Genomic DNA, 17,783 nt, shown 5'->3' with positions numbered 1-17,783 from the left:
GCATTTGCCACGGCTGACATTGTTCAGAGACGGTTGCTGGCAGGAGACATAGCAGATGCACCCCGCGTTCACACAAGCACCTCTGTCCTTTGGCACAAAACACAAGATGGTGTGAGAGAGAAGCTTGAAACTATGGGCTTTCGCAAATCTCTTTCTAGCATAACCTCAGTTATGCAAATAGCTCTGAGCTGTGGCTGCACTGCTCAGAAGCCACATGCAGCCCAAGGAAGACAGACAGTGTGTGGAAACTGCTGGGAGCTCTCACTCCCTGGTGAGCTGGAGCTAAGACCGTACTGACCTGCATGTAGCTCTTTATTCCATAGTTTCAAAGGCTTGAGCTTTGGTGAACTCAACAAGGAAAGACTAATTTTGTGGTAATGAGCTTTTGCTCAGTAAATTTCCTTGTTAGGAGATTTATTTGTGACACTTACAGTGTTCCTTAAGCTAGAAGGAATCCTATTTTCCTGTTTCCTTTTCCTAAGTAACTATTCCATTTACTGCTTATCTTCCTTGAGTTGAATAGGTCTTCAAATTATATGGAAAGCAAAAGAGCAATCAGGGCTGTAAGAACCATCGTAAACATGAACAGGACAGTTGTGCTTAACAACCATTCACTTAAGAGAATGAGAGAAGCCTGTTGACGCATCTCTCTCTTTCTATTCTTTCCACAGGAAATATACTGTTACCACACCACCACCCCTAGAAATCCTTTTACAGACTATTGAGTAATGGCATTTTTAAAAAAGGAAGGGAAAAAAGGCTCTTTGCAGCTGTGCACACTTTCATACACATAGCATAGACTACCTGTGCAGACCAGTCAGTATATCATGTCCTGCTTTCCCACTGTCTCCATATCCAATTTATGAAGCTCCCCCAGATACACTCTAGCCTACCTAATCTTCCCAACTGGAAGTTTCTATAGGTGGAGATTTCTAAATGTTATTGCAGCATATCATACAGAAATTTTTCATCCCTTTAAAGAATCAGGGAGAGGCTTTGCTATTGAGATACTGGAGGCCCCTGAAAAAAATCTGTCCAGGTAATCTTATAAGGAATGAACTGATGGTTAGGTGATCTGTAAACAAAATTGTTACTTATCTTCAGCCTAATTTAGTGAGAAAAGAAACTATATTGTCCTGACAACCACTGCCATTAGGATGGCACTGGGGTGGTGATGGTGGGTGTCTGTGGCAGATGTGCAAAAGTCCCTGAAGAATAGAATAAAAAAGAATAGAAAAATAGATGGAATAGAATAGAATAGAATAGAGTGTAACAGAATGTAACAGAAGAGACTAGAATAGCTTTGCATAATGCCTCAGACCATATAATGAGAGTTGGGATAGGAAAGTGAGAAGAAGTAAGCAATGGATAAGAAAACCTGGGTTAACCTCTTCAAGAAAAAGCACTGGAATCTGAAGGACACCACCAGAAACCATAGTCCCCTACAGAGACATGTGACATCTGGTCAAACTCACTTAACCATAGCTTTGCTGCTTGTAGTAGGTATAATTTGATAAAGTTGATAATGAAATCAACTTTAGTTGACTAATGTGCTACTCTATTTGTGTTTTGAAGGGGTATGATATGCCAGAATAGCTTGCCCTTTTACTTGAAGGACTCACTGGTACATTAACTGAAAGTATTGCCTGGCCAGGCTGGCAGCATCCCTCAGCTGGTTCCAAGCTGTGACAGGGACCTAAATTTTCCTGGTTTTCAAATGTTCTCATTTGTGTTATTACCCCCGGCAGTATCCTCACACCACTTCTGTTCATGTGATGAGAGGAAGACATTTCTAGATGAAAATAATCAAAGATGTTGATAATGTTCTGCAGGTCAGAACTGTTCCCCTGACCTTTCTATGATCCTAATACACACACCAGATAGATTAGCACTCCTTCTCCCAAACTCCACTGGCCAATTATCCCAACTGTCCTCTCCAGATATCCCACTTTCTTAATTTTTTCAACTCTGCATTCTTATAGCACCCTTCCTCTGCTTTCACCATGCCTAAATTATGTCCCCTCTTCCCTTTAAATCTCCTTTATTTGAACCATCCTTTACTCACTTTTTTTTTTTAACCTCTATAAAAATAGTTTGAGATGTTTCATAGTTGTTCTATGTCAATAACTTTTCCACGGAGCAAACAAACAATGAACTCACCTTGGCAGAATCAGCTGACAATGACACATGCATATCTCAACCTCTGATTTCTGTCAAGGAGAGATTTTGAAATAGCATTGTCTTGGTGTGGCTAAGACTTGATGATGAATGATTTTCCCAGAGCCACCTAAGTCATATGAACCCTTGCTGTTTGCAAAGCAATAAGATTGGCCAGTTTTTATGCCCTCTGCAATCTGTTTGGCATGCAAGTGATTAGCATGCTCCAGTCTTGACAACTAGATGCTTTCCATATTATGCTTATATGATTTGTCATGTGATTATTCTTCCTCCTGATGTCTGTAACTGACAAAGAAAACTGGAATACATGTTAACCAACAAACCTTTTCAAAGATGGTAAGCATCCTGATCTAAGACCCTAAGATTTGCCCAAAAATATTAGTATAACCCAACCTTTGAGAAATGCTGGAGTTTGCTCATATTTATTTTTTCAGGGCTTTAAAATCTGTAAATGCCTAATTGTACAGTCCATAACTCAGAATTTGTACATGAGGTAATGTTCCTATGATAGGAGAGTACCTTCGAAACCATGAGTGAAAGGCAGTAGGTTTTAGGGAGTTTCTGAAGAAAAAACAACAGTTAGAAAGGAAAAGGTTCTCAGTTGTAGTACTACAGAGACCATGCACAGCAAGTGTGATCATCATGACATCACTTTGCATTACTTTTTAACTTTGTTTCCAACAGGTACCGGAAGCACGAAGAAAGCCTTGGAATTACGTCCTTGGTTTATTTTAAAATTTATTACCTTGCTAAGAATAGCTTTAAATAATGTTAGATTTCTGTACATAACAGGGAGCATGAGACTGAAATGAAATGTGAAAAACTGTGTTCTCCAGAGGAAACATATTAAAACCTCCTTGACAGCAAATTTTCTCCTATACAACTTTTCTGGTAAACTTGTAGGACTTCACTACAGCTTTGCTGAGAATTACAGGGCGTAACATCATACTTATATCCCTCCATTACCTCTGCTTTTAGTATAGTTCAACTTTGGGGTTTGACAAAGAAAGAGCAGAGATAGAGTTTACCCTGACTCTGTCCTCTACTCAGTAGCCCAGAGAAGTGAGATTAATTACTACTCTTTCAAAATAAGGAAGGAGGAAATGTGACGACTCAGTCCTGACAGTCTGCTGCTGGAGAGATTACATCGCTTCCTATCCCCCACGAGAGGCAGAGAACAAAGAAAGCCGTATTTTTTAATTCTAAATATAAAATTACAACTCCAGGGAATACAGCCTTTTAGAAAGATGACTTCAGGTTTACATCCTGCTTTCTCCAGAATTCTTTCTCCATGGTTTATTGAGCATTGTATGAGAGGTCTAAAATGAACGGGGAATCATTATACAGTCAGGAAAAAATCCATATGGAAAACAGATCTAACTTCACATCTAGCCTCTTTAATGCCTTTATGACTATAGCACTGGAAGCAAGGTAATTACTCAATTGCTGGCAACTTCTTGAATCTTGCTGTCTGAGAAAAGCAGTATTATTATGCTGCTGTTCAGATAAATGGAAAAGCAGGGTTCTGGTAAGTTTTGCTTTAATGAAAGAGATGCTCTTCAATAATGTGGGAAAATCAAGATGATGCAGTTATAAACAGAGCTTTACTGTAAATATTTCTTTATGAATAACAGTGCACACTTAAACATTTGTATTTCAGATTAATTCAGAGCCACAAGAAGCATATCATAGTCTCTATACTTGGGTTCCCACACAAGAAAATCTCAGAGACTTATGATACCTTTAAACGCAGACAGATTCATTCTCCCAGGTCACTCGTGCACAGACGGATGAAGGGCATTGCAACACACTCACTTGAGAAAGAGATGTGAGCGTTTTGAAACCTTCCTACCCACAAACCTTATGTTACTACCCACACAGACATGTTGTGTCAGCGGTTCATGTGATCTTTCCTAATCTGCTTCAGTGGAAAGTCAACTGTTGGTAAATCACAGCAGAAGGCATTTTAAACTGAGCTAGATGTCCTTGCCCTGATGCAAATTGGAAGCAATCACATAGTCTATTAACATAGGTGAACAGGGAGGGCAATAATAAATGGGTATAGATAGTATTGCCTTCAAAAACTCAGTCTGGACTAGCTGTAGCCCATCTACTTGTAATATGAGTGATCTCTACAGCACACATTGTCCTGGTTGGTACTGTCATAAAAATAACCCAAATCTGTCTAGTGGAGGACTACCTCCCTCACCCATCCAGACACACATTTCGGGCTGTCCTGTCTCTTGGTCTTCAGCATTTGAAATTCCCACTAGCGTCACAAGGAGAGTTGGTTCTTGTTCAGAATCCCTACAAAATAGATAGGGATTTTCTAATTTCTAAGTTTCCTTGTCTTCTAATTTCTTCTACTATTGCCAAAATTCTTAAACACTTGCCGGTCATACTAATTTTGCTATTTTTTAGAAATAATTAAGACATGTGGGCATTCCTCGAATGAACAGTGTGCCATCTTGCTAGAACCTAAGCACAATACTGCAAAATATAACCAAAGGAGACCAGAAAGCTTGTGCAAATAGCCCTGTTTATCTAACTTGCTTTTTTTCCTTTACCATCTGTTGGAGCCATATGCCTTCTTAAATAAGAGTTAATTATAGGTCTCCACCACAACTAATCAAGTAGTGGTAACTGTTGCAAACTTCATCTGTAAATTTCATTTCTTCTTTATAACAATTCCGCCCCAAACCAGACAGTGAGATGGTTGCCTTTCTCTGGTTTTCTGGACTTGGGTACACAGTAGTTACAGTTGATGCACACATGTCTGTGTTAACATATGGGAGAAATTCATAACAAGCTGGAAAAATAATAAGAGCCAAAGTGGAGTTCCCACCAAGTACATTAGGAAGGGTGACTTTGGGAAAGAAAGTGACTGTGTCTAATAAATATCCACTGACATATACTGTAGCAGAGCTCTTAGTGTTTTCAGTTTTCCTTCACTGCCCCTATGCTGTTGTACTGAGTGAAAGAGAAAAGAAACAACCTTGTCACAAAATTATCTGGCTTTTAGCACTGAAGAACTGGAGCAAAGAAGGATTCAATACGAAAATTAAATTTTGGAAGAGAGATTCCAGCCCATTTAGAGAACAATAAAACTCCTAATGAGATCAAAAAAACCCAAGATTTCACTTTCATGTCCAATGGACATTTGTATAAATGTCCATTTGTATAAACGTCAATTTACACCATTCAGGGAAATGCTTTATAACTACCTCCAGTGTCAATGTCACTCTGCATTGCTGTGAAATGTGAAAGGACTGAATGATAAAAATAATTCAGTCCTGAATATGGCAAATGAAGAGTTGAAGTGCCTTTTAAAAACCCCAAACACTAAACAGCTCTTTCAGCATCACAAGACTGTGGCAATTTCAGACTGTCATACTGACCTTCCAGGAAGTTTAGAACTGTTCTGGCAGAAATCAGTTGGTTTTGTTTTTGTTTTTTTTAAAAAAAAGAAGGAACATGGAAAATAGTATGTTTTAAGTTAATTCATTCCAGCCATCAGGTAGTTGTTACCCATCATAACTTCCGCAACCTCTTTGTAAATGAGTGGTGCATATAGAAGAAAGAGAACACTTCCAGCATTTCATTTCAGCTAGTCTATTCCTCTGGCTACCAATGGTAAGATTTTCTTCCACTTTTCTCACCACTGCTCACATGTTTTGCCAGCTGGATCACCACAAATGTTTGAAGATCCAGATATGTAGGGGTTGAAATACATATAAAAATGTGAATATATGTATTTTACAGACACTTCAAGCATGGATATAAGATTAGGACCTGTTATTCCCTCAGTGCTGCATGGCATACCTGGCATGATCTCATCAACACAACAGCAACTGAATCAGGGAAGTCCTGAGCTGAAATCACAGACTTCAAGTCAAACTGGAAATTAAAGATTTCCCAGATGGGCCTGTAACTCTTTCAAGTCCTCTGATCAATGGTATGGATTGGGAACTAAATGCTCTCCTAATGTACTACTGCAATGCCTGCTGTGTTCAAGAAGGTGATGGATGGAGGTCGTACATTTACCAAACTTTTATCTTCAGCATTACGGCCAGTTGCACTTTACTCAGAGCGTAAATTACTGTGAACTAAGTAAGTAAAACATTTTGTGACAGTCTAACAAAAAATCTGACAATAAATCTAATTTGTCAGAGGTAAGAGGTAGTCCCTAAGATCCCACCATAAAATAAAAAACCTGAGGATTCAGAGTGAAGGACCTCAGACTCCCACTGGACAAAGCCACCACTGCTGGTTAGTGTTTCTGAAAAGCCAGGCAAGTTATCTAGGTATTTAAATACAGGTTTCTGAACCCCACTCTGGATCACAAAAGTAAACACACAAAAAAGGCTTCAAGGTCCTACAGTTTTTTTCCTCTTTGTGTACAATACCAGTCAGGACGTCTTTCATATCCTTTCTATGATCAATCATCAGAGTTAAGTTAGACACAAGAGACCTGATTCCTCAGCTGCAGCCAAGGATCTTTTATTCTACAGGCTGCAGGTTCAATTTCTAGTGTGATGTTCAAGGTGGGTTTGTCACATCCACATTTGCAAGGTGAGCCCTCCACGTTATCTTCTTCCTCCACGTTCAAGTGGACCTGACCAGATCCCTTGCTCATTCAGGAGAGACCTGATCCTAGTGCCCAGGTGGTCTGTGATTCTGACCACTAGATTTGGTATTTGCATACAGTGGGAGAAAGGGTAGAAACACATATACCTCCTTTCCTGCCCATAAAATGGATGGAAAAACTTGCTGAGTTCCCAGGGCAAGATATATCAGCTATAAATCAGATGTTCCTCTTCTGACCCCAATTCTTTCCACAAATTACTACACAATCTTTGTTCTGGAGACATTTCACAGGTACAGATGTACAGCACTGGTTTCCCAAGGTGAAAAAATACAAACCAGCCTCCAGAAAGGCAGTCAATGTGATGGAGATTGGCAGAATCAGACCACAGGTAAGTTATGTCAAGGCCTCATATTTTCAACACAACCCTTGAAGCAGGCAGGTGGCACTTAGATACAAAGACAATTTTGTCCACTTATTAGGGAGGCTAAAGGAATAAAAATTTCACCTAAATATTAACACACATGCACACAAAAATATATCGCAGTTCCATTTGCTGAAAAACAGTTCCTGCTTAAAATAAAAACAATATCATTATAAAGTAGCTTCCAAATAAGCAAACTATATTGCTAATCTGTAATAGGAACTGTTTCCATATAAGCCATAAGCTTAATTGAAACCCAAAATATTCTTCTGTATGTTTTATATCTTTTAAACATTCCTTTGAGGAGGTATTTTAAAATTTCCCATCCAGCTGAGACATGAGATTGCTCCTTTCCTAGGTCAGCCAGCTCTTGTCCATTTAGTGAATTAATTGCTGAACTGTCTATACAGCTCAGCACAAAAATGCAATAGAATTATTGTTTCTGATTCATTTGCTTCTCCAGTTAGATTCCATCAACCTTTACCACTGCATTGGTAATTTTTTTTTTTTTTTGCTTTTTAATTATGCACATTATCTCAATTGAAATCCTGTAGTTTCATCTGGATCACACATGCACATATATCAACAAGAGACCAATCATACTTTGTCAATGCATGTCCGGCAAAAGCCATTTGGCTTTCTGTCTGGGATTTCATTAAACTGCATTAATGTTCTCTCTGTCTGTGATGTGCCAAGAGTATCATTAGCCATTCTCTTTCTCTGGGCTGTTTTCTGGTAAGGCTATTCATTGTCTTCAGTGTGAGTTAAGGGTCATTCAAGAAAAGGATCTGTTATCACTTTCTGAACAGTCTGTCTTTTTATTTGGCATAAACTTTGCATATATATCATGGTCCTGCACTAAGCTCTTAAGTGGACTAAGCAATATAAGACAAAGGGTCCTGAATCTAATCCTACCTACCTTCCTCAACAAAACTCATCTAAGACTTTGAAACTTAAATGGGCCAAATCCTGTCTATCCAAAAAATCTCATATAAACTCCCCTATAATCAGAATTTTAAATGCCTTTACCTCTCCAATACAAATAAAGGTGCCAATAAACTCTTATTGCCACCACACTATAGAGAGTAAACTTGCACAAAGTTATGGTAGATCACTCAAGGTAGTCCTGAGAATCAATGACAAAGCTGGGAATGAACTCACATCTAGTATGAAGAAAATCCGATATTTACTACCAAACAGACATACGCATTGCCGTTGAATTAGACATCATGTTGTAGGAGTATGTGGCTACAGTAACGCTATTTAGGCAGCACTCAAGAGATCTGGATTCCTGTGCTATCACTATCTTCTTGAGAGACATTAGGCAAATCATGAGGCATCTCTGTCCCTCAGTTTCCCACATATTAACTTCTCTTTCGCTTTGTCTCTCATTTAACCAGTCTGCAGCTGCCATTTTGAGCTCTGAGTTTTATTACGATATTTACCACACTGCCCTCAGCTGTTATATCTAACTTGGCTGAGAAATACTGCTGAACCGGGGATGCAAGTCTTTAGTGGCTTCCACTGTAGATAAATTGTGCAGATATTTCTCTAGATATTTTTTGCCTGGTAACAATCTTATTCACAAGTTTTTCTAAAGATTTAATAAAATCTTGGTTCTTTTTCTTCATTCTCTAAACTTATCCATCAACATTCCTAATAATTTTGGAAGTAACAATCCCAAGTGCAGCCCATGGCGACAAATACACCTCCCTGATGTAAGCTGACAATATTCGGGACATGTGATTTGCAAGATTTGTATTGAAGTCATGGGGTCATTTCCTGGAGGTATAACTTCTTACAAAGTTTGCAGAAGACAACAGATCAGGTCTGTGAGACAACAGATCAAGTCTGTGTTGCAGCCGCTTTCAGCTCCTTTCCTAGCTTTTAAACTATTTCCCAAAAAATAAGAAAATGAATAGTTTATATTCAAGTGACATGATGTTGGAAACAACCCATCATTTCTGCTGCTACATTTGAATTAAGAGAAGGAACACATAAGTGCATTGTTCCTCTGGATTTCAGTGGTAAGAAAGTCGAAGAGAGGAACAAATATTGGAGATCTCAACTAGCAAATACTGCACTAGATTAGTCAGAAAAGTAACTGTAAAGTAAGGTAAGAAGACTCAAAACTAGTAGAAACAAACTCCCTTCTGTTTTCAGTGCCTTTACAAATGCTGGAAACCAAGGAGATGTTGTTTTCCATTACCCAGGGAATGGTGATTTAGGTTAAGATTGTCCTACAGATACTAAGAAGGAGAAAAAAATTACAGTGCATTTTGCATAAGGCTTTTCCACATGCCCACGTCCTTGTAAGGATGGCTGTCCTTGAAAATGAGAGCTATGGGAAATCGTATAAGAGTCTGTGGATATGAATCATGGGGTAAAGACTAAGAGTTAGCTTGTTCTTATTTAAAATTAATAGAGGGAATTTAAAGACTTGATGGGAACTTTTCACGCAGACAAAAAGAATGAAAAACTGTGGGGAAATTGGAAAGCATCCAAAATAGGCTTGGCAAGAACTTTAGGAGAAATGGTAGAAAACCTTCATAAATTATAAGGAGAATAAAAAAGGAAAAAAAAAAAAGAGGAAAGGAAGGAAAGAAGATTATAGGTTTTCTCAGGACTAAATCATCACTATTGTATAACAAACACCTTACTGCATGAGCTGTTCAAACTTCCCTGGTTTCCAGGTAAAGATGTGGAATAATGTACTGGACATCTAGTTGCTTCCTTAGTGTTCCACAAGCAGACAAATTTCTTGAGGGATCCATATTCATCCCATCAGTTCACTTTACATCCATATTGAGATATCTGGATATTCTTAGCATCTTTGTCCACTGTTACAAAATTCAACAGTATTTGGCATCAGTGAGTTTCAGAGGCTTATTTTCTTGAAAAAAATTTCCTTTGGTGATGTTTAAGTTAGCGGTATTTCAGCATCCTGGATACTCCTTTGTTCTCTTTCTGTCTGAAAGGTCCAATTCAGAGGTCAGACTTAGAATTTATATTGTTTATAGGAGAGGTGCAGACAACAAGTCATGAGTTGAATGAGCTTAGCAGCTAGAGACATAGCAGAACTGCAGAGTTTATCCATACAGCATGACAACCATTTCCATGCAGTAGTTAATATTTAGCTGTTACAGACTTTCTGGATAGACATTTTAAAAACAACTGATATTCAGTAGTTTTCTATCACATTGTTCTTCCTGTATTACTCCTCATGTTTTCTTCTGTGCACTGAAGCCAGGTATTTTGTCCTTGCGCTGTCTACCACATTTCTACTTTATATTTTATACATTTTAAATCATGCTTCTATCTGGACAGCTAGCCTTGAGTAAGTAACAGCAGTAGAGGCTTAACATGTCAATCAAAAACAGTAGATGTAACTTTCTGCAGATAGCTCTTCAAGAACTTCCATCACATTGTCTATCAATTTGTGACCCAACCTTGCAATGATGGTCAGAGCTGGAATAACCTTATCTTTGGAAGGCAACAGTGGGAGTTATTGTGAAACCTGTTAACAAAATAAGCTTGAAATAGAAGACATGCACAGTCAGGTAGGTATTAACCGGTGATTTGTGAAGAGTTTGTGCTCCTCCCTTATTTATTACAAAAAATACAGAGTTGAGAAGGACAAAAAAACACGGCACAAATGCTAATCCTGTTCCAATGACCTCAGCACTGAACTTGAAACTACGAACTCCTGTTCCAGCTTTATCAGACACTTGGTCTGTGGCACTAAGTAAATTACATGTGACTGGATTAAAATCCTGGCTCCATATTCTTAAAGCTGGATCATTAATACACACCTCCTCACCCAATACCCTCCCCCTGTACTCTTCTGTAACCAAATCTGGGCAAAGGCAAAGTATCCTGGTTCTCTGAAACATGCAGACCTTTCTGGAGCCCAAGATGGTTGTTAGAAGCTCAGGACTTTTGGAAAAGTGGTCAGTTCAGTAAACTAGCACCAAAATAAAACAATTAGGCTTTGTTTTTCTTTGAAAAGAAAAACATTCTTTCTCTGTTTTTCTTAGTTACAGATGAAGTTCTGCAGAGGATAAAGGCAAGAACGTTCTTTGCAGGATTGAATCCTGCAGAAACTGTGTCTAAATCAGCCAGAATTAGGGCTGAGCAGCTGATTGAATCTTAATTTCTACAACAAAATTAATAATTTAAAGCACACTAACATCAACACCTGGTATTTTTTTCTTTAGTATCTTGTTACCATTTTACTAACTTCTACTTTTCTCTGGCTAAAATTACTCAAATTACTCAAATTCAACTAGTTTTCCTTCATACTTTTAATATGAACTTTGATTTTTTTTTGAGAAGGTACTCTCTCAGGAAAAGAAATATAAGTGCACCATTTTCAAGCACAATTTCAACTAAAGCTGGATCAGCATCTCTGAAGAGAGGTCATGTTGGAACGGCAGCTCTTTCTTCAGTCCAGCTGTGCTTTTCCTGCTTAAGAACATTGTCGAATCATTTACAATTGGGTCATTTCTGGGAACTCTCTCAAAATATATGAAAAAGAGATGGTTTTCAACTCAAGCCTGCAGGTTTTAAAGGGTAATCCCTACCGGAGTGTTTTTGTTTCTTTTTTGTTACAATCTACTAAGATGTTTCGTAAGGTTGAACTAACTCTTCCAAGCTGAGGATGGCTTTTCCCTTCATGCTGTTCCCTTTCAGCAGTGGTTGTATACTAAAGTTTACCTTGTACCCAGATTGTCACAAAACTTGCAACAACAAGGAGTCTCTGATCATCTGGTGAAAAAAAGGAGACACTGATCAACTCATCCAGTCACATCTGTTACTCATCCTTTAGCCTTTCACTTGTTTAATTCCACCTTATGATCTTTTAAATCAAGGATACCGCTGAGGTCCCTCTGGCCTATATTGAACTATATTTGCAGAGATAGGAGTGACATTAAAATCAGGTGCCTTCAATGTGAGGTTTGGGTCAGAAGAGCATAGGCTTTTCAGTGGACTATAAAGTATGTGAGCCCTATGACTAATCCCCATGGAAGTATTGCTCCTTCTTGAATTCTTTTGGGAAATAGGATGGAATTTCATAATTTCTTGTTTATACAAAAACACCACTGGCATACTGTTTATTCTTTCCCTAGTGGTGGATCAGCCATTTGAATCAAGAAGTATAAGTGAATGCAATCAAACTTATGTGCGGAATAGACTGATTACCTCAGGTGTCTGCATCCCCCTTTTCCCCAGGCTGCTGATAGACCTAAAGGCTTAAAGAACAAGGAGGGGGTTTTATCCTTTTTATCCACTATTATATTCTACATCACACCTCAGACTAAAAAGCACATATTCAGTCTATTGTGGTCACACTGTATGAAATAGAAGTACCTCTTCCCATACATCCCCAAGTTTGTATTCGCTATCTTGTTTTGCTGTATGAGTATAGTCATCAGGCTTTTGTTTGCAATCACCAGGCAAGCAACCTCACAGACACAGGCAAGCACTAAATTCAGTTCAATTCACTTGTGTTTTCACTAATTGGCTGGCTAACGTGAACTGTATCCCCTAAGACCACCCACATCCTGCAACTGAACACTATGTCAGGGAGCACTCTCGCTTCTGAAGATGCTTGTCACTAATGCGCCTCAGATTCTTTCCTTGCATAAGCCAAGTTCCCATTCCACATAGCAATTATGTAAATGAAGGTGAAGTTCCTGATAACTTCCATTGGCTCCTCTTGGCTTACGATTAAAAAGATGAAAAACATTAAATAACTTTCATTTCAGTCTGGGGAAAGAGCTGACTACTTAAACTAAAAAATAAAAATAATTTTTTAAAAAAAGACATTTTAAAATGGGCTTTCCTTTTTATCCCCAAAGGACAACAATAAATGGATGAAAACCCACCTCCAGATGATACTGTTCAAAGAGTTTACTTCATTGTATGTAGTCTCTCAATTTCCTGTTGCAGTTAACTGCTGCCAAAACCAGGTGCTGTGCAATGTCAACAGTGATCAACATTCTAGATTAAATCTATTTGATATGACATGAAAGCCTTCAAATTCTTTGAACGGCTTAGAGGCAATCCATCACATGAACATTTTTATAGCCTCCACCACATCCTTAGAGTGTGAGTTCTTCACCTCCTTCTTTATCCCTCACAATGCTGATTGTAGATATTGTTCGTGCCCCTTTTACAGGTGGGAACCTGAGGCAGAGCATGACTTGGGCCTGTCTCCTCAGGAGTATTCAATATAAGCCAATGCAAATTAGACCTTCAAGGGACTTTGAAGATCTGAATCTGTCTCTTGCCTAACACTGGAGAGAAAGCCTTTTGGAGAGTAAGAAATTGAAGCCAGATCTCACAGTTCAGCAACAGTCTAGACTCCCTGTTGTCTTCCCCTCTCCTGATATTGTAGAAACTTATATTACTGGAAATCAAAAGACACAACCATTTGCAGTTTAATTTGGTTTCATTAAAATCTAAACCCCAATTCAACAACAACAACAAAAACCAGCCTTCCTATTATAATCCACAAACAAGCAAAATTTATTATAGAAGTCTAAAACTCTGTTTTTGCTTCCTGTGTGCAGCACTAGAACAAAAGCACATGGTAATTCCTTGGATCCTATCAGAGGTCCTTTGTAGTCTCTTCTAATCTAAATCTTGAGACTCTGAGCTCTGGTGAGTGTATTTTCGATCAAATATTATTATGTCTAGTAACACAGAGATCCTTATTGTGTTATATGTACAAGAGATTTGTCATCTCCCACAAATATGCTACCTACTTTATTAGTGGTTGAATGGAGTTATTACACTACTTCCCACTACTTAAAAGGGAGTGAATTAAACCTTGCTATTTCTGAGTAGGTCATATGGAGAAAACTCAAATGCCAACTTCCACATACTTCTTAGAACAGAGCCTACTGATGAGGCTCCCCAGATCCACATCATACCAGTACTACCACTCAGTTGCACCCACTAGCCTTGAATAAAATTTTTAGCACAGGATTTGTCATATCTCATTTTAGTCACAGAAAAGGCAGGCAACTTAAATAAGTTGATTTTTTTTTTATGATCAGTGGACAGAAATCAAGACCTAATAGGAGAAAATCACTGTAACCTAAAATTCATCCTTCAGATATGTGGAATGAAGTCCTTCCAGTGTTACTTATGGAGGAAACTTGCACTATAATCTTAGGCTACTCAATCTGACTGTAAGACTGCTCAAGTATGTAATTATTGCTAAGATCATGTGAGACATTCCTTTTCCTCCTCCTGAGATTGTGAGTTGAAGTCCAATGTCAAGACTTGCAGACAGATATGCAAGAGACAATTCAACCCTATCAGGGGTATGGTAGAAACTATAGACATATGCAAAACTCAAATCCAAATCATAGCGATATTCACTTTTGTAAACAGTTTCTAGGTGAAGTGTAAGATGAGAGATGAAAAATGGATAGGCATAAACAGACAAATCCAGGAAATTATGAGACAATATTAGTCACCGTGACTGGAAGTACTCTCAGCACAACAGTAGAATGGACTTGCATGAGGCCCTCACCTTCACCAAAGCACCATTACTGTTGGAAAACCTCCTACTATTCAGTGGAAAGAGAGGAGGTTCAGGGAGAGTTCCATTAAAGAACCACACTCAGTACTTTCCATTATTTCCATGGATAAAACTTATCCTCCAGTTATACTTTCTCCTGCTACTGGAACAGCTTGCGAACAAAACACAAAATTTTTGGCCTACATCTGAGCAGTGCTTTGGGTGTTTTTTTGTGGTCAAAATTGTGGGAAAAAATTTGGCATGATACCAACAACTGCACAACAGAGCATGGTGCAAATACGCCTAAGATAAGAGCCAGCAAACTCCTATCACATCAAGAGGCAGGATGAATAATATACAATGCGCTGATGAAGAAGCATTCAGCACAAGTACAATGCTCTCAGGAGGTAAGTTGGTTTAGAGAAGGTATTGTGTTAAGTCACAGAATGTACCAGGTCAAAGCTAGGCTAAAGATCTTCAATATGTTTTTGTGCTTTACGGTACAGACATAAGCTTTTGTTTACCTCACAAGAACTTGGCCTTAAAGCTGAGTTAACTCACAGTAATAAGGCATGCTGAGAGGTGCAGATGGAAAGTGCTACACAGAAGTGGCAAGACCTAGTAGCTGTTAATGAGCAAATACCAAAAATCATTAATCAATATATATGAGCTGTTTAAAATGAAATAGTTCTTTTTCCCCACGTTTTTAATTTGTTTGCTCTGTTGTTTCTGAAGACATAAATATGCACCTTCCTCCATATACATGACAGGCATTAAGCTTAAGTTTCCCAGAAAGTGAAAGAACATCGCCCAGCAAACAGGAAAATGTCATCTGCCTAAGAGCAGCCCTAAGGTGAAGAAGGTGTTACAGAGAAAATTTCCACCGAGGCAGTATCTGGTTGCATACATTATGCTACCCAGGCACTGTGCAGAATGGATGTAGCTAAGCTGGTGGGGGGTGTGATTTTTGCTATTTGAGGCTTAAATCTCCTTCCCTCTGGATAGCCCTTAACTGCACACTCATCTCAGCTGGTCTCTGTTTCATGTTCATAACAAATTGTGCATCCAGTGTCCCTCCGGCTCCAAGCTCTGATGGGCACAGAGGGTCATGGAGCAAGTGAAGTACTGCAGTCTCCTGCAATGGAGTGGCAGCCCGACCTCCAAGAAAGCTCTGCATTCAGCTCTGTGCTCAGCTCGGTTGATTTACCTCCTGGACCTGGATCCAGAGGTGTCCATCAGGCACAACAAGGCACCAGACACTCTGAGAGGAGTCTCCCATATTAGAGTTGTGGTGAATTGACAATAGTTTTGATGAGTATATAAAAGAAGTAGTTTTATATTTTCCCTTGCACATAATAAAAGAAGAAGGTCTTAGACACCCCTCCACTCCACCACTATTCCATCTAGACTGGGGTGCTTAGGGCCAACACCTTCCACCAAACTAACCCCTTGTATCTCGCCGTGAAGGACCACGGGACTGATGTCACTGCAGAGCCACTGGCCGTATTCAGATTGTGAAAAGCAGAAGCTGGTCCACTGCTGCAGATTTTCCAAATGCATATTAGTTATTTCTGGCAGGTTAATGTGTAGAGGTGGAGGAGAACTATTTTCATGAGCCTGCTGATTTTGGATGTTGTACATCAGCTATGATGATACTGCAGCATGCTTCCATTTAGGACATAAGCCATATTCAAAAACCTCCCACCTAGAAGGAAAGTCAGCGGTTTTAATTACATTAACAGACTTCCAGATTACTGTTCTTATTGCAACTCATTACACAGTGCGTGGTGGAAATAGTAGGTCAAACATTTCCCTCTTTGGATCCACTGTATTGCTCTCTAAAGTGTGAACCGACCATAAAAAGTTTCAAGACCATAAATAATTCCCTGGTCTCCTACACTGTCACATATCCAACAATATCAAAGCTCTTTATATTAAATAATTAAGTTTCACAATACCCTTATGATACAGATACAATTAACCCCATTACCCATATGGGGAAACTAAAACAGAGGAAGGCTGATAGCTCAAGATCAGAGCTGGGAAAAAGAGCCCAGCAATCATAGGAATTAAGGACTAGTAAATCCTCCTGGGTCCTCAAATCCTCCAGCTCTCTCATGCCACACAGGCACATTTCTAACTTCAAAATTGTTCAGTGCTAGAAACATACAGGGTTTTTTGGTTTTGTTAAGCTCTGTCTGAGGTTTTGCTTCTGGTATTCACTGGCTTGAGTGAGTACATTGGACACGGGGTATTGGACGTATACATTGGTTACTGGCCATAGTTTCATTTTTGTGTTCTTTATTTGTTTACCAGGTGAAATGTCAGTAACACAAGGATTTTCTCCACACTATACTTTCAATTGAGTTTCTTTTGTAAAAGCAACAAATGCTGAAATAAGTTTCTCTGAACTAAATATGAGTAACACATTTTTGTGACTGTTTCTTCCAACATAATGAGAAAGCTTTATTCTTACTCTTAAGGGATACTGTGTTTATTTCCTAGACTTTTTTTTTTCTAATTTATTTTTGGGTCGGGTTGGGTTGGGTTTTTTTTTTTGTTGTTTAAATATCAGGTTTTGATACTACATCTGATGCCTATTAGGTAATGTGCAATATAATTTCTTTAAGAAGAAAAAAACAGAAGGCAGAGTACCATCCATCAGTTATATGCTTTTTTTCATACTACGTTTTCCTTTGCTCCTCAAATATCATTCACAGCATTTATAAAATACTCTTGTGAAACAGATCTCTCAAAGTTGTAGTCTGCAGTACTAGAGTAAAAAATTATGGCCCATAGTGGCTGGAGACCAACTTTATCACTTTCTACTTTGACAAAGATGTAGTGAGTTGACTACTCTACTGATCTACCCACTTTACATGCAGTCCTCAGAGGCACATTTAAATGGACACAGTGCAATTTCAGGGAGTTTATGATCTTACCAGTGGAGGGTGTTGTGGTAACAAATTTTTAATATGCATTATGGCTTCCTCCACACGCATGCAAGGGGAAGACTAAGTTACACAGTATCTACAGTAGAAGGTGAGATTTTACCACCTGTC

The sequence above is a fragment of the Haliaeetus leucocephalus genome, unplaced genomic scaffold (assembly GCF_000737465.1).
Source record: "Haliaeetus leucocephalus isolate CR32 unplaced genomic scaffold, Haliaeetus_leucocephalus-4.0 Scaffold555, whole genome shotgun sequence".
Lineage (NCBI taxonomy): Eukaryota > Metazoa > Chordata > Aves > Accipitriformes > Accipitridae > Haliaeetus > Haliaeetus leucocephalus.
The sequence above is the reverse complement of the archived record's forward strand: the minus strand, read 5'-3'. Positions refer to the sequence as shown.